Consider the following 18,975-nt stretch of genomic DNA (forward strand, 5'->3'; position numbering starts at 1 on the left):
AGAAACACATTTTAGCGGTGCTCTGGATTTGGCATCATGTGTTGTGATATTTGCGTGACATCATATTATTTGTGTTAATTTGTATCATTTTTTCCTCCTTTTTATTACTTGCTCAACATGTGTGCGTTCACGTCTCCTTCCTCACGCGCACGTTCGCTCCGCATGAATGAGGAGTGGCGGCTTGAGCGCGCGCACATCTGCGTGGAAGCATGTGTCACTCACACGAGGAGGCGGGACCAGAGCGCGCACGTCCGCACTCACTGCCGCGCTGCATCCGCTTCTTCTACCCGCGTCGGACAATCTTCCCAAATATCAACGCGCACACGCAGCTGGCTGGCTGAACACGCCTGGTCCTAAGTCATCCGGTCTTCCTCTCGTATAGGTTGCTTGCGCGCCTCCCAGGTCCGTGTGTGGAGCTCCAAGATCGGAGGACGATGTAATTTTTGGAGGGGGTTTGGATTCAGCGCCGTGACAGGCTGGACGCGCGCAGAGAAATGGTAAGTCGTCTCCTTTTCCACGCTACCTTTGCGGCATTTTGACCTTCCTCAGTCTTTGAAGTCTCGGGGTGAAGTGAACTTCAGGGCTTGTCAGAAAGCCTCACATCAGAACCATTCCTCCTTGCAGGTGGAAAAGTAGTTTCACTTTAACGGCGTTCGTTTGTGAAACATTGATCCATAGGTGATCTGAGGATGGAGGAATGTTCTCTTTAAATTGAACTTGCTGAAATTCTTTATTTTTCTTATTGTTCATTTTCATAATGTTACGACTCGTGACAATATTTTGTTTGGTAGGAATAAAAGAGCCCCCAGCCCCCAACCCCAAATGTGGCAATTTGCAACAGTGCAGTTCTTTAATTAATTTATTTTGAAATTCAGCCTCCGGTTGACATCTCTATCATGAGTAGACCCATAAAAGACTGACAAAAAAAAAGAAGAAAAAACTTATGCCAGGAAGTCTGACACTTTGATTTAGATTTTTTAAAGTACATTGTGGCCATTTATGACACCAAAGCCAGCTTCGTGTAGCAAGCTTAATTTTGGAATACATTGTCCGTCATGTGGTCGACTGGTTAGCACATCGCAGTGCAGAGGTCCGGGGTTAAATTCTGGCACTGGCCTTGCTGTGTGGAGTTTGCACATTCTCCTCGTGCCTGCATGGGTTTTATCTGGGTACTCTGGTTTTCTCTCACATTCCAAAAACTTGCATGTCAAGTTAATGGTACACTCTAAATTGTCCCTGTGAGCGCAAATGGATGTTTGTCTATGTGTGATCTGCGATTGGCTGGCAACCACTTCAGAGTGTACCTCACCTACTGCCCAAAGACAGCTTGGATAGGCCCGCACCCCTTGGGAGGAGAAGTGGTTTCAGATAATTGATGGATGGGTGGACTGTCATTTGTAAACCCACAAAAAAGTCTCAAGAACATTAATCGAAACATGGCATTCGGATTAATATTGTTTGTGGATTACGAATTTAACATCAAAATCCACCCGTTTTTATCCATTTGAGTGGTGGGAGGGCGTTTTATCGCTCGTGCCTAAGGACTCGGGGAACGACCAATCACAGCTACAACCTAGACAACAGGTGAGTCGCGATAGGTGTATTGGTGCCGTGTTTAGACAAGTGGGGGTGGATAAAACATTGACTTGACTTCCCTTTTAAAGATAACATTTTATTTGGTATTAACTTTTACATGGGTGACTAAAAGACCAACATGTCTTTGAGCGATTGGGTGATTGCTAACAAATTTGAACTTTGTGTGTACTTGACAGATGAATGATGCAAAATGGAAGAATATTTAGGGTTTCCTCACTGTGTTTGTGTGTGAGGTATACTCTAAACATATTTAAAATGTTGCATGCTGTGCAACCTTTCCATTTTGGGAATTCATGCTCACAACCCCTACCGAACATAATATTTTACCTGGATGAAAAAGCATGAAACACAGGGTGAAGTTTTGAGTCTTTGATTATGACAAGCCCCCAGCCCCCACAAGGCATTTTATTCAGGCTGGGAATAAGAACAACGAGGCAAGAAAGCAATTTCAGTAAATGCAATACATTGTAATTACATCTAACAGTAGTGGTGTATGTTGGAGTGCTACAGCACATATGTACGTGTGTGACCCCAGTGCGTGATTCAAAAGCTTTCTGCCATCTGTCAAGAGTCAAATGAGATATACAGAGACATACATGTCTTGGCCGATGTGATAGGGTAGCGGGGGCGTGTTCGGTAATCCATGGATCTTCTCATTGATTGACACGAGTCAACACTCTGAAGAGCTTTCATTCTAAGGGATTATGTTTGCGTTTGCTTGGATTGGTGCGCCAATTCTGCACTGTGGGATGTCATTACTGCTGTCATATGTGTTTTTTCATTTGGTTCAGAATGCATCTACCACCAAAATTGGCTCAGTCGTGCCCCCGAAATTGTTGAAAAATTCACTTTGCGAAGCCAGTTTCTATTGGCAACATGAACTTTGTGATTAACAGACCCACAAAAAAGTTTCAGGAAATCAAAAGACACTAGGAGTCTGTCATTTTGAGGAGTAATTTCCTTGTGCAAATCTTTAAAAATTCATTCATTCATTCATTCATCTTCCGTACCGCTTGATCCTCACTAGGGTCGCGGGGGGTGCTGGAGCCCATCCCAGCCGTCTCCGGGCAGTAGGCGGGGGACACCCTGAATCGGTTGCCAGCCAATCGCAGGGCACACAGAAACGAACAACCATTCGCACTCACACTCACACCTAGGGACAATTTAGAGTGTTCAATCAGCCTGCCACGCATGTTTTTGGAATGTGGGAGGAAACCGGAGCACCCGGAGAAAACCCACGCAGGCCCGGGGAGAACATGCAAACTCCACACAGGGAGGCCGGAGCTGGAATCGAACCCGGTACCTCTGCACTGTGAAGCCGACGTGCTAACCACTTGGCTACCGGGCCGCCCTCTTTAAAAATTCAGCCCTTGAAATCTGTTGCATTTCAGGGCAAACGTAAACCATGACATTTGGTCTATCATGAACAAACCCATCAAAAATTTTTGGAAAACGATGGCAGGAAGAGTCAGTAAGTATGCCATTTTGGTTTTAAGTGTCATTTCGAGGGGTCTTGGCCCACTAAAATTTTGAAAGAAAATTCAACCCCTCAAGGCAGTTTCATTTAGGAATACCAGATTTGCTAGTCAAATCTATCATGAGTAGACCCACAAAACGGTCTCAAGAAACTATGCCTGAAAAGTTACAGAAAGTCTGTCATTTTGGTTTAAAGCTGACATAGAGTCCTTTTGACCCCTTCCAGGTGTCCTTTCAAAGATGGACTCACCCTGGAGGTTACATAATTTCAACCTTGGATACTATACATACGGTTATCAACCTTCAGTTTTTCCATTGTATGCACAGTATAAAGTCCTATATACTGTATACTGTATTTGATTTACTTTCTATAGGTCAAGGTCTTGACAATAGAAACTATGAGCACACTCCGTCTTGCTTTTTATGGTTATGCAACATTTTATGGAGCTTCTGGCAGGGTCGAAGGTGCTGATTATGCTTCGTGGGAGCGCAGGCGGTTCACACCTTAGTCCGCCTGCACGTAACCCGCTCGCATGCCGCTTGCAAGAGTGACAGGCAATTGATAGTGACACGGAATGACATTGCGGGCGGGGATGTAGATCTGCAGACTGCAGCTTATGCCATGTGGTAATGAATGGACTTGATTGAGGAGTGTTCTCGAAGGTAAGTATTGATAAGGACGGCACCTTTGTGCATTCTTTTTGTTGTGCTTTGAATTCAAAGTAGCCTTCATGTGTAGAGTTACTGAGAGGAGGACACGCTCAGTATGCCGCTCCTGTTTGATACACAAGGAAAGTGTCTCGTAATTCATTTGAAATTCATTTCCCCAAGGCGAAGAATAAAAACGATGACATTGAGTTAAAGATTCAAGATTGGCTTTGGGATGCAAACTTGGATTAGGGTTTCAAATACATGTTAGGGTGTCAAATGAGGGGAGGGTGCCCAATTATGCTTAGTGTTTCAAACAAAGGTTAAGGTGTCCAATTAGGCGTTAACACAAGGGTTAAGATGTCAAATTAGAATTCTGAAATTTGGGTTTGAAGCCTGTGTTAAGCTTCAAATTAGTGTTAAAACAGAATTAGGGTTTAAAGTTAGGGCAATAGACCTCATTTAGGTTATAAAAGTTCTGTTTCAAACCTTGGCTTGCGTTTCAAACGATGAATCTTGTTTCAAACAAGAGAGAGCGTTTCAAATTTGTGTTTCAAGCCTGGTGTCAGGTTTAAATTCAGAGTTGAAAGCAGGTTTAGGGTTCAAACAAGGGTGAAAGTTTCAAATTATGGTTTTGAGCCAGGGTTAGGGTTTCAAGTCAGGATTTTCAAGCCACGTTTCACTTTGAATATTTAGGTTTCAGATGTGAGTTAGTGTTACAGTTTCAAGGCTCAATAAATTTGTCAAATGTAGTGTTTCAAACTAGTTTTGGAGTTTCAAACTAGGGTTTCATTCCTAGGTTAGCGTTTAAAAAAATTAGGGGTAAATTAGGGATTCAAGTCACCTTAGGTTTTAATTTGGAATAAGGATGTGGTGTGGTTTCCAATATATACTGTATATACAGTATATATATTCATTTTCCGAACTGCTTTATCCTCACTAGGTTTGCGGCAGATGCTGGAGCCTATCCAAGCTGTCTTCGGGCAGTAGGCGGGGGACACCCTGAATCGATTGCCAGCCAATCGCAGGGCACACAGAGACAAACAACCATCCACGCTCACAATCATACCTAGGGACAATTTAGAGTGTTCAATCATCCTGCCATGCATGTTTTTGGAATGTGTGAGGAAACCGGAGTACCCGAAGAAAACCCATGCAGGCCCAGGGAGAACATGCAAACATCCTTGAAATTAAATCTCAAGGATAGAATTTCAAAAATAATCTTGTGGGCATGACAGTCTGTCCGTCCTCATTCCATCATTATTGTATTGCACAATTGCCGTTTAAAACGTACTTACCAATACAATGCCCGCCACTGAAAAATAAGGGTGAATGTGTGTGCCTGTGTGTGCCTGTGTGTGTGTGTGTGTGTGTGTGTGTGTGTGTAAAAAAATGTAAAATGAGGTTGTTTTGACTCTCAATTACGGTTGTCATGCATCACTTGAGCAATGATAATGTGTTATTTGCCAGGATGATGGCCGATCAGTGACGTTCCGCCATGTGAAATGCAGACGTGTAATTAAGGCCCATAAGCCCTAGAAGAAAGGAAAAGCTGTCCAGAATTCCCCCAGACACCGGATTTTTGTAAATACTCGTAGAATAGCTCACATTGACTGAATGGTATAGTGGAGGCAATGATAATTTGTCCAATCATCTGTCAGTCACTTTGAGTCTCGATGACTCTGACATGGGGACGTTTGTCTTTGTGTGTGTACGTGCTTGTGTTTAAGGAAGGGGCTTCTGGTAAAAAGACAATGTAGACGTGCATATATTGTGTTATTTGGGACTTCTGACAAACATTGAATTGTTAACAGTTACTAGTAACGGAAAAACGAAGACAACAAACGCAAGATGAGCCACATGCTGCTTCACCAAGTTTACAGCCTGTTCCATGACAATGATTAAAAGTGCTTAAATACCAATAGTAACACTGAAATATTATACAATATTATTGTAATATTTAAATGTTTTTGGAATGTGGGAGGAAACCGAAGTACCCAGAGAAAACCCACATAGGCAGAACATGCAAACCCCACAAAGGAAGGCCGGACCTGGAATCAAACCCTGCACCACTGCACTGTGAGGCACCGTGCCGCCTCTAACTCTCCAATGAAATGCAAATTATGGTACACTCACCCGCCTGTCCAAAGTGTTGACTCCATCACTCCAGACTGTCAAAAAGTCCACTAAAAATGTCTAATTGCGTGAACTAATCAAAATATTTACAGGCGTTGTTAGAACTCTCAAATCCCTCTACAATCCCTCTGCGTTCATAAAGGCTGATTGATATATAAATAGATATATAAATAGATAGCATGGGGGAGGTCGGATCGCGGTGAGTAAAAGCGCTGCAGGACGGGAGATGCAGGACCGGGGAGGGTTCAACGGGAGGCCGAGACGAAGACGTTTGAAGGACGACCAAGAGTGCGGGAGTTATTTTGGGGTTTGCACCTCGGGCGTCTCAGTCACAAAGCTTCTGTTTGATGACTTCACCCACTCACAAACCGACCTGAAACACTTCGTGACAGCGTGTGAGGACACACTCCGTGCCCCTCCCTCGTTCGCTCGCCATGCCCAGGAGCTCGCCTGCGCCGAGCGATCATATTAAAATATGGCATATGCGTGGCCGAGCATACTGTTGACTTTTGTATTGTTGTTTTTTTACTATGTGGATTATTTCTTGTCATTCATCTATTTCAATGGTGCAGGGTGGCGGTTATCATTGGTGAATAATTGGCAAGCTATGATGCCTTATAACACTTTTCATGTCGGCATGTGCATGGTATGTGATCAAGCATGTCAACTTTTGACTGATTTTATTTCTAGTTGTGTTTATTTCTATTGTTCAAGGTGGTGGGTACAATGACAAACTGGTAAGGCACCATTACATTACTCGTATCACATATTCATTGCATGCATGCATGCATGGGACTGAGCAAGCTGTGTACTTCATCTTTTTTCACTGCGTGCATTGTTTTTCGTTGTTGTTTATTTCTATTGCACAAACTGAGTGGTTACACAATTGCCGTAAAACCAATTTTCATGCAGCAAATGCTTTGGAATAGCTAGCGTTTGAAATGTAAATCCCATACGGGGTTACAGTCCACTTGCATCGGGGCCAAAAGGGCATGTGCAGCAGCTCGTCAACTCCAGTAGATGGAGTTGAACAAACTCATCACAGCATTTTACGATGGACCACACGAGTCTTCTGTACGTGTGCCCAAACTGCTTTGCAGCAATAAAAGCAGAGCTCACAAAGCAAACTCCATTGCCCCTTCTGTTAGTGGGCCGGAAAAGAGAATTAAGGGATGTAAATGTATGCAAATGACCCTGATTTATTCCAGCCTGTTGACCACTGAGGCACAGAAATCAGTGCTGTGGTGGAATTAAAATAAATAAATAATAAAGTTGAAAGAAATGTGTGCGAGTGTCGCACAAACACACAAAGGCAATTTATGCAGGTGATAAAGCACAGACAAAGATTGCAACTACCTTTAATGCTCAAGCGGCTATTTTTAAAATACAATTTGCTGCTCATCCATCCTCAAAAAGTCATTTGAACCACCTTTGAATCAATAAAACACTGGAAGCCGTGCCAAAAAACAGGTGGTGCTCGGTGACAAACCCCTTGTAAGGCAGTTTTAACCAATCAGAAAGCAGAAGACGTTGAAAAGACACAATAACCAAAAGCGCGGTTCATGAGATACTGATGCATAATGTGATGTCCGAAAAGGGGGGCAAGCAAAACAACAGAAAAAATGGCCCGAATTATTTTCATTGAGTTGCTGTTTTGTTTGTTTTTTTTTTTTTACTCTGGGGATTATTTTTCATTTCTGCCTGATTATCTCTATTGGTGATTGGGAATAATAGGCGAGATAAATGATCACATGAGTGATATGAGGCACAGAATGCTGATATGTACTGTATGTGGATTCAATGTGACTTTCTTTGGAATATTTTGAGTTATTCTCATTGTATCTACTGTGCAAGATGGTCGTGATCATAATTGGTGGGATGAGCAATCACTTTAACTACATACACGGCATGCATACATTGGTTTTCCGAGCATGTCTTTTTTTAAATTTATGTTTACTGGATTACTTGTGGATTATTTCATTGTGTTTGTATTATGCAACATAAACATTTTGAATAACTTGAAAAAGGAGCAAAGGAATATTGACATAAATGTTGGTGCAAAAGAAAATGTATTACATGATGGTAACGACAAGATCTGAAAGGTGTGCCATTCATCCAAACGAGGATTGTTTTTTTTGGCCTTGGAGCTTTACAGAGTCTCAAGTTCTTGTGCTATCATGGGATGATTGTTCGGCGTCTAAGAGCACTCAAGCGTTTGTAAATATGAAGTTATGAGAGCTGAAGTCTCCCTCTCGTTCCCACTCGCTTCGGATGAGAGCTGCTGTTAAAAAGCTCCTAAAATGTGCCGGAGCTAATGTGCGGTCACTCATCTTTTATGCATGTGAGGCAGGCTGCCGACCGCCCCCGCACCTGCTCCTCAACGCTGTTGTTTACATTTCATTTACGCTACGCTCGTAGTTGGATCACGTTATTGATGCCTTGCTTCACAAATGATTTTGGTTTTGTTTTGTTTTAATGTAAGGCATATTGTTACAAGAATAAAATCGGCGCCCATGGCCAGGGACCCAGAGTGGTTTGGTCAGCCCCACCGAAGAATCAACATCTCCAAACTGTTTTAGTTGACAGTTTTGTGGAAACAACCTCTCGTCCTCTGCATAGTTTGTGTCCTGTTCATACCATCTCAACCTCCTGAGAGTTTTTGTTGGTATCTCAGATGACCCGTGACTTCCTGCGTGTCCATCAAACGCCGTTCCGTGTCTCGATCATGTTAATGTGCCGCAATGAAAAAAGCACTTCTTTACAGTCCCTTGTATCAACGTATACTTGCTGATGCACCCCCGATGTTTAGTTTTACGATGTGAGTATGATAACATTAGCATGTTACCACTGCATGTGGGCATGGAAGGCGTCATATTTCACATGTGATGTAGGGCAATGATTCCCAACCACTGTGAAATAGCACACTGGTGTGCCGTAAGAGATCATCGGCTGTGCCACAAGAAATTACCCGTTTATCAATGATGACATCCTGAGCCATATTTATGCAACATTCTGGTCTTTTGGTGACTTTAAAAGGTAATACAGGAAGTCGTCAGGTTGGCTCTAGAGCAGTGATGTTCAACTCCGGTCCTCGAGGGCCCTATTTGAATCAGAGGAGTTGGAGGAGGGAAAGATGTAAAACCGGTGAAGAATCAGTGAAGAATTTCAAAAATGTTTATACCTACCGATACGTTATGTTAATGTATCACTTAACACCTGAATATGATTTTGAACTCTTTACTCTTAAAAATATACGATTTACACGTTATTTGATTTGGAAAAAAAATAACCCAAAGTGTGCATACAGATGAAAAACACAGAAATGGTATAGTACATTTGTGTGTTGTTCTTTTAAATGTTGTGGCCAAGAAACCCTTGTCTTGCGCTCTCTCTCTCTCTCTCTATCTCACATTGCAGTAGCAGGAACTGAGGAGGGCTTACCTAAGCAGCTAGAGCTCGTGAGAGACCCTGTACTATTCCTTGGTTTCTTAATACCGCAAGCACCTGATTCACTTAGGAGTCATATCTCAAGCTAATTTATTGCAGCAAACAAACAAACGAACAAAAAAAAACAAATTATAAGCTTTTAACATACGGATTTTGATGCCTACCTTTTTTCGACCTCACCGACATATGCCTTTACCCATCTTTCCGTTTTTAAAATCAAATGTGGCCCTTGGAGCACACAAGTCAGAGGAAATGAGTCAAGGAATTATTGCGCTTCGAAGCCCCCAGGGAAGGTGTAGACACAGCCTCTGACCACCTTTCCCCCCTACCTCCTTATCCTACTCCACATGACCACCTGAATGATATGCTAATGAGGTCCCTTTAAGACCCTCAAAGGGGTTGCCACGGCAACAAACCCACATTTGTTGGAAGCCTTGACGCTAACATGCAGAGCAAAGGAATTCGTTTTTCATTTTTAATTAAATTGCAAACTTCACATAAGGACAAAGAAATAGTCTGTTCTAGGGTCAAACTGTTGCCCCTCAGAAAAACATAGACGCATTAGGCATGCTTTTTGTACAAAGTAAGGAAGCTTCTACTATTATTCAAGCATAAAAATGAAAAATATAATCATATTTTAACTCATTCATTCCGAAAGACATTTTTGTATGTCTTTTCAGACTTGGCTTAGAATTGGCTGGTACTGAATGAGTTAAAACTGTAAAAATAGGCCAAGTTCTTTGTTCATAAAAGTAGTCACCCTTTGATGACAGAGATGCTGAATCGAAGTACTCCCCTATTACTTTTCTGTCTTCATATATTGAACTGTTATCAGAACAATAAAATACAATAAGACTGCTAACCCTTTGAATACGCTAGGCGAAATCAAAGTAAAAGAAAAGTTTGGATGCTTTAAGGAAACCAAATAAAAGAAGCAAAAGTACTTGGCCTTTGAAAACTTTGGGCCCTATTTTCATGGGCAGGCTTTGTGTGAAAACTAATGGAGCTTCATTTTTGTGCCAGGTCAAGTCTCGTTTACCATGTTTAGGATTTTTTGAGGACGTTTTCTGTTCAACACCCACGGTGCACCAGACAATTTCGTAAGAGAAAATAGGCTTACATTTAGTTTTTTTAGAAATGTATCACGATAATATCCAGGTCTAGAGAGCTAGACTTGCAGGTGTTGCTCGTTGGCAAGCACCTGGAAGCTGTGCCTGCACCCACGGCTCTGCCCGAAAGGACAACGTGGATCTCACTTCCAATAGACGCACCACCTTTGGGAGAGACCAAATGGGTCGGGTGCAGGCGTTGTTGGAGATCCAAGGAATGAACATTGAGAGCGTTTCAACTTTTGAGTACCTGGGTGTCTACGTGAAACTATAAACTGGATTACAGCAAGAACACACACTGCAGCAGAGGAGACTCTTTTCTTCCTTCTCAGGAGGCTGAGGGCTTTCAGTGTTCAGGGGCCACTCCCAAATAACTTTTATGACTCCATAGTGGTAGCAGCTATTTTCTATGGAGTGATCAGATCCCTGGAGTCAGCTAACACAGTGCGGGACAGCATCGTGATGGCTAAACTGTCAACTGTGCTAGACAATCTTACGCTCCCCCTCCGGTACACTCTGAAAGCAGTGTGCAGGTTCCTTCAGTGACAGACTTTTACACTGCGCTCAGTGAAGGAGGTATTCTACCGCGCCTTCCGAATCACAGCCGTCAGAGTATGCAACTGTAACACTATACAGTTGGATAGATTGGACTGGAGCGATTGGATAGTTTATGCATGACAATAGTTTAGGTCTTTGTTTTTGGCAATGGGCTTCTTGTATGAATGTCTGCCCTTGCATGCTATTTGTGCATTTCCTGGATCCATTATTGCTGCTGAAACACTCCAGATGTCTCCATTGTGGGATTAACAATTTTTATCTTATCGTATCAACAAAATAAAGTAGCATAGTAAAGTACTTACCTCTTAAATTACTTACCCTTGAAAGACAGCCGCATAATTGTATTGCACTTAGCAGCCAGATCCATCCCATTTTGTGTGGACATCAACTCATTGAACAAGTGGCGGAAGTGTTGTGTGTTGTGTACCCTCAAAAAAATGCATGAGAAAAAGTTATGAAGCAGCCATGTTGGCGCATGGGCAGGCCCACTTAGCGGGAGATAAACACGGAGGAGGTGGCGGCCTGAGCAAATGCACTGCGGCCCTTGTAGAATAAACACCACACAAGTGGAAGAAGAGCGGGGGAGGAAGCTTGTGTGTGTGTGTGTGTGTGTGTGTGTTCAGTTGATTAAGAATGGCATGCTTCCAGGCAAAAAAAGTAATAGTCCTTAAACGACAGCCAGTTGTACAGTATGGGCTTAATAGTAGTGAGCAAGTGTGTATGAAGTACAGTATTAGTTTGTAGTGTGTACATTCTGTGGATATAATAAAGAGGTAACTTATGTATGTACAATCTTAGGAGTTTGTACTGTATGTATAGTGTGGTAGTAGTTTTGAGTTTTTACATGTTTTAGTATTGTGCATATAGTAAAATGGTAGTGTATATAGGATAGTAGTAGTAGTTTGTAGTGTAGCATATAGTATAGTAGTAAGTACAGTATATAGCACCATAGTCATTTGTACGATGTATATGCTATATTGGCAGTTTTTAGTGTGTATGTAGTCTAGTTGTCTTTTGTACTACTGTATATATGCTAGAGTAGTAGTTTGTACTGTCTATATCATTCAGGAGTAAGTAGCTGAAGTAGTAGTGTGAGTATTGTGTACATGGTGTAGTACAGGGGTGCCCAAACTTTTTGGACCGAAGATCTACTTTTCGATCAACTAACCTCCTGGGATCTACCCTTACAGGCACGCACACGCACACGCACACGCACACGCACACACACGCACACATGCACACCATGATGAGAAACAGCCTGAAACTGAGGCATCTGATACACTTTTGCAGCCTGTTAACTATTGTAGCTCACACGTACAGTTTTAAAGTGCTTCCCTGGGCCCTCCTCGATTCCTATTCTTTGCCCGTGCCCTCGGTGAATTGTACACAAAGCAAACTCTGAATGAGAATAATGACGATATTTGCAGATTGCTGAGCGCAAACAACTTCCGGTGACATAATCACGCGCCACCGTAAATTCAAGATTTACCTGCTTTATTTTATTTTTTAATTATTTTTGTGTGTGAAAATGAGACTGATCGGATGATCAGGGTGCAGCGTACATTAACACAAAACATATATATTACTAACATGTACAAAGACACACAAATGGTTGTTTTTTTTTTTCTCCCCGACACTTCTCGGATCTACTGGGGACCTGTCTTTGATCTACCGGTAGATCAGGATCTACCTAATGGGCACCCCTGGTGTAGTAGTAGTTTGATGGGTAAATGCAGTATATAGTGGCATAGCTATTTTTAGTATACATAGAGTAGGAGTAAAAGAGTAGTAATTTGTACTGTATAAATTATACTGTTGAATATTGTATGCTAGTAGTTTGTAGTGTGTGTATTGAAGAGTAGTTAACACTGTATATAATGTAGAAGTCGTTTGGGCTGTTCAAAAAGTATGGGAGTAGTTCAACTGAGCAACTTCACACTAAACTCACTCTCTCACCGCACAGCAAATGTCTGCAGTGCATACAAAAAACAAAAATGAAAGCTGAGCTGTATTTGTATTTTCTTAATCTCCTCATCTAAATACATTGAAACATTTATTTGGTACATGTGGTTGACCTAGCAAGAAAGAAAAGTAAGACAAAAAAGAATGAAATGCATGGCGAGTACACGTGTGATCAATGTTGCAGGTTAACTTTGTTCGCTGTCGAAGCCACCCCTACGATTGGATGCAGTGTTGTCCAATCTGCTCATAACTGATCCAGCAAGGTATAGAGTAGCAGCATTTTATAATTTTAGCTTCTCGCGAACCAGTACTTTTTATGGCAGACCGGAACTTCACATGAGCCCACAGTGCCCTGTCTGGTTCTATAAAAGATGATTTTTTTCTTTTTCTTTTTTTTTTGGCCTCACTTAAACAAGAAAAAAGAAGCTGCAGATGTATGTAATACCAAAGCTACGCAAAGGCTAACCTCAAAATAAAAACACCAAACATTGACACCATTGCATTAGCCTGAGTAGGCTTTTTTATTTAGAATTTGGCATGACAGGGCGGCCCAGTGATCCAGTGGTTAGCGACACACAGGTTTCAACTCTGGCTCCAGCCTCCTAGTGTGGAGTTTGCATGTTCTCCCCAGGCCTGCGTAGGTTACTCTGGTTTCCTCCCACATTCCCAAAAAGCTGCATGGCAGGCTGATTGAACACTCTAAATTGTATCTCGGTGTGAGTGTGAGCGCGGATGGTTGTTCGTCTCTGTGTGCCCTGCGATTGGCTAGCAATCGGTTCAGGGTGTCCCCCGCCTACTACCCAAAGTCGGCTAGGGTAGGCTCCAGCACCATCCCCCCCGCCACCCTTGTGAGGATAAAGCGGATCGGAAAATTAATCAAATTGGTGGCATAACGGCGAGCTTGACTTGTGGTTTGGACATTTCAGTTCGCCTTACCACAGTTATATATAGTTGCAACAAAACGCCATCCCGAAATCATATTTAATTGCAAATTCAGGATGCTAAGAAAACCGTGTAAGTTAATTATGCTGTCTTTGCATGATATGGCACATGTCTTCAACATTTCCGGCCAGCAGATAGCCGCTACTTGCTAGCTGCTAGCAATGAGTGCCCAATTGGCAACAGCAAGTAATCCGATAGCTGATGGATGAAGTAGAAATGGAAGAATCGAAAAGTGTGCTGTTGAGGCCTAAAAGAGTTGCCGGGTCGAGTGTGATAAGTATCGGCAAACAAAGATGTCTGACCCAAGTAGGTCAACAGTCTGCGAGTGTGTAGCGTTGACACTGGTTTCTGAGGGCCAAAACTGAGGCCGACCTTTCCCAGCAAAGATAAACATAGCAGTGACTTGATGGCCCACCATGCTCAGAACGTTGTCACACAACCTCCTACCAAGGAGGTCCCCCGACATCCGTAGTGGGATGAACTCAACCCTGTGAATCTCCTACCCATTATGTTTAAGCAAAAGTATTTGCAGGTCAGCATTCAGAAATTTGGATGTTCACAGATTTATTTTATTTTATCTATTTATTTATTTATTTTACCTACTATCCATTATTTGCTGACTGCCCCTCTTCCTCCTTACCTTCCTTTTTAACAATATTCTTTTAATTCTTCACATCGTCTCATTTCCTCATTTTGGACCGCAATGTTATAGTCTGTGTTTAAAGAGGAAATATGTGCTTTGGTTTGATGGGAACCTAACTGAAAGCACAACAAGTGCCCAAATATGGGGTTGTCAAGGAAGTATTTATTTTTATAAATGGAAAAAGTGCTTTACAGCGAGAGCTGTGTCTCATAGTGGTAGCTCTTCCTAATATTTTAGTAGCCTTGACCTTTATATTGATGCAGAGCCAAGTTAGTCTAAAGGTAAATTTTAACAACCATCTTAAATATTTGTAATTTGTGTCTCGGGAAACAGGAGGTCACCTTGAGTGACCTCTGCCAGGAGGGCACTCTTATTTATCGTTTGTGGGTGATGAAAAAAAATGTCAATTTTGCTGCATTTTATTAAATGAATAAGAATGAATAATACAGGTACAAAGCCGAGGAAAATGCCAGGATTTTTTTTTCATAATGAAAATTCTGGATTTTACATTAAAGTGTACCTTTTGGTGTAAAACATCTGCCTTGACTGAATAACGGTTAAAGACTTCAGATCTCGGTTTGCATGTCATCTAAATGTGGATCAAAGTCAGTGCCAACCTGTCAGAGAGATTATAATTGGTTTCATGTTCGTATTTCTTATTTATTACTGTTAATTTTGACTGTGGACTTCAAATGTAGCTTGCGCAAATAATTACTCATAGTTATATGTTTTAACCCATTTAATCCCCATTTTTTCTCAGATATTTAAAAATCAAAAGCAGGTGTCATGGTAGCCCTTTTAAGTAATCAGTAATAAAAATGTTTAGAGCCCTGTAAATTAAGTCATTGTTGTCCTTCACAAATGTGACCGGTGGGATTCAATGGGTTAATTCACACTAATTGTTCAAATGTAACTGCAGAATATGATTTTACTTTATTGTACATTTACAATTAATTATTTTACGGTTTATTATTTCCTTCAAGTTTCAATGTGCAAAACAAAAATTTGGCATACAGTCCATATCAATAGACGTTTCATATATTGCACATATTGGTCACTTTATAATTCATCATTATCTCGACCTGTACAAATATTACTGTAGCATAATTAGACTATATTTGCTGCATCACTTACCAATGTGCAACATTTTAATATGCTTTTTATCCTTGTGTTTCTTGTTTGGATTAAATGTAACAAATCTGATCGTTACTCCATAATGCTGTTGTTTTTTTGTTTGTACTTTGTTGTTTTTTATTTGCATAAACTACTGTATAAGTCATATAAAGTAAAAAAAATACTTGTTTTTCTGCATTGAATGTAATGTGCAAAAGGAGGTGACCTCATGGTTGGTCGTATTTATTTGCATTTTTAGCTGTCAAAAGTGGAAAGAGAATTCAACCACTGTGTGTATATTGAAATGTGCACAAGTGCGAAATTTATTTTTTTTTAATTGCTAGTCCGTCATCGTCAGTCCATCATTACTTCAAGCTGAACCAAACTGTAATTGTCAGTCGCTCAGTCCCTCAAATTTTCTAATTGGCTTTCGCCATCTCTTCCGTCTGTTAAAAAAACAAAACAAAACAAAATGTTAAGAGTTCCGCAGATAAAAAAAAATCCAATTTGATTCAAATGGTAAATGGAGTGTACAACAGTATACAGGTATATCAGTGTATCTACATCATACAAAACCCACAGAAATGTACACATTTCGTATACATTTATTTGCCAATCTATCGAACAGTTAAGTATAGTGTGAGCACACTGGTGGCTGTCTGCCACCATTTTAAATCTTATATCCCCCCCAAAACAATTCTTTAAAGTTTGGTTTACCTTAACCAGAATCCCATGTTGCATTGTAGCCAAAGGTACGATCCTAGTGGATTAATGTGCCTCACAAATCCTTGTGAAACTGAGACCAAGTTGCCAATACTATGGTTGCTCTTTCTTTTGCTTCTTCTTCTTTTTCTTCTTCTTCTTCTGTTTTTTTCATGGTTGGCAAACAACTTCTGACCACCTCCTGAAAGGAGTGTGGGTCTCCATAATACGATTTCACAACCTATTATTTAACCCTAGTCTTTCCACAAATAACAATTTTAATTTTAATTTGAAATCACTTGAAGTTCATTCATTCATTCATCTTCCGTACCGCTTGATCCTCACTAGGGTCGCGGGGGGTGCTGGAGCCCATCCCAGCCGTCTCTGGGCAGTAGGCGGGGGACACCCTGAATCGGTTGCCAGCCAATCGCAGGGCACACATAGACGAACAACCATCCACGCTCACACTCACACTATTTAGACTGGAGTATTTAGAGTGTTCAATCAGCCTGCCACTTGTTTTTGGAACGTGGGAGGAAACCGGAGCACCCGGAGAAAACCCACGCAGGCCCGGGGAGAACATGCAAACTCCACACAGGGAGGCCGGAGCTGGAATCGAACCCGATACCTCTGCGCTGTGAAGCCGACGTGCTAACCACTGGACTACCGGGCCGCCCATCACTTGAAGTTGTCTGTAAAAATGTCTTAGATATTCATAGCTACTTTGTGATCTCCATCCATCCATCCATCATCTACCGCTTATCCGGGGCCGGGTCGCGGGGTCAACAGCTTTAGCAGGGAAGCCCAGACTTCCCTCTCCCTAGCTACTTCTTCCAGCTCTCCCCGGGGGATCCCGAGTCGTTCCCAGGCAAGCTGGGTGACATAGTCTCTCCAGCGTGTCCTGGGTCTTCCTCGGGGTCTCCTCCCGGTGGGACATGACCGGAACACCTCACCGGGGAGGCGCTCAGGAGGCATCCGAATTAGATGCCCAAGCCACCTCATCTGGCTCCTCTCGATGTGTAGGAGAAGCGGCTCGACTCTGAGCCCCTCCCGGATGACCGAGCTTCTCGCCTTATCTCTAAGGGAGAGCCCGGACACCCTGCGGAGAAAACTCATTTCGGCCGCTTGTATACGGGATCTCGTTCTTTCGGTCACGACCCATAGCTCGTGACTATAGATGAGGGTTGGGACGTAGATCGACCGGTAAATTGAGAGCTTCGCCCTTTGGCTCAGCTCCTTCTTCACCACGACAGACCGATACAACGTCCGCATCACAGCAGACGCTGCACCGATCCGCCTGTCGATCTCCCGCTCCCTCCTACCCCCACTCGTGAACAAGACCCCAAGATACTTGAACTCCTCCACTTAGGGTAAGATCTCCTCCCCGACCCGGAGGGGGCACTCCACCCTTTTCCGACTGAGGACCATGGTTTCAGATTTGGAGGTGCTGATCTTCATCCCAACCGCTTCACACTCGGCTGCGAAACGCTCCAGTGAGAGTTGGAGAGCCCCGTTTGAAGGAGCCAACAGCACCACATCATCTGCAATAAGCAGGGATGTAATACTGAGGCCCCCAAAACGGACCCCTTCAACGCTTCGGCTGCGCCTAGAAATTCTGTCCATAAAGGTTATGAACAGAATCGGCAACAAAGGGCAGCCTTGGCGGAGTCCGACCCCCACTGGAAACGATTCCGACTTACTGCCGGCAATGCGAACCAAACTCTGACATCGGTGGTATAGTGACCGAACAGCCCGTATCAGGGGGTTCGGTACCCCATACCCACGAAGCACCCCCCACAGAACTCCCCGAGGGACACGGTCAAACGCCTTCTCCAAGTCCACAAAACACATGTAGACTGGTTGGGCGAATTCCCACATACCCTCAAGGACCCTGCTAAGGGTGTAGAGCTGGTCCACTGTTTCACGGCCGGGACGAAAACCACACTGCTCCTCCTCAATCTGAGGCTCGACTTCCTGACGGACCCTCCTCTCCAGCACCCCTGAATAGACCTTACCAGGGAGGCTGCGGAGTGTGATCTCTCTGTAGTTGGAACACACCCTCCGGTCCCCCTTTTTAAAAAGAGGGACTACCACCCCGGTCTGCCAATCCAGAGGCACTCTCCCTGTTGACCACGCGATGTTGCAGAGGCGTGTCAACCAGGACAGCCCCACAACATCCAGAGCCTTGAGGAACTCCGGGCGGATCTCATCCACCCCAGGGGCCTTGCCACCGAGGAGCTTTTTAACAACATCGGTGACTTCAACCACAGAGATAGGAGAGCCCACCTCAGAGTCCCCAGGCTCTGCTTCCTCCAAGGAAGGCGTGTTGGTGGAGTTGAGGAGGTCTTCGAAGTACCCTGCCCACCGGTTCACAACGTCCCGAGTCGAAGTCAGCAGCGCCCCATCCCCACTGTACACAGTGTTAGTGGTGCACTGCTTCCCCCTCCTGAGACGTCGGATGGTGGACCAGAATTTCCTCGAAGCCGTCCGGAAGTCGGCTTCCATGGCCTCACCGAACTCTTCCCACGCTCGGGTTTTTGCCTCGGCGACCACCGAAGCCGCGGTCCGCTTGGCCAGTCGATACCCGTCAGCTGCCTCTGGGGTCCCACAGGCCATAAAGGCTCGATAGGACTCCTTCTTCAG

The 18,975-nt window shown here is 43.2% G+C and overlaps 1 protein-coding gene across 3 annotated transcripts in view; it reads left to right on the forward strand.

Moving 5' to 3' along the window:
• The first annotated feature begins 201 nt into the window (after nt 1-201).
• Nucleotides 202-18,975, forward strand: part of htr4 (5-hydroxytryptamine receptor 4) — a 70,431-nt gene continuing 51,657 nt past the window's right edge. For all 3 annotated transcript variants that reach the window (XR_007963217.1, XR_007963218.1, XM_052071185.1), the window contains exon 1: nt 202-497. The gene's annotated coding sequence lies outside the window, so the exon portion shown is untranslated. The remainder of the gene's footprint in view (nt 498-18,975) is intronic.

This window comes from Hippocampus zosterae, chromosome 1 (genome assembly GCF_025434085.1).
Source record: "Hippocampus zosterae strain Florida chromosome 1, ASM2543408v3, whole genome shotgun sequence".
NCBI lineage: Eukaryota > Metazoa > Chordata > Actinopteri > Syngnathiformes > Syngnathidae > Hippocampus > Hippocampus zosterae.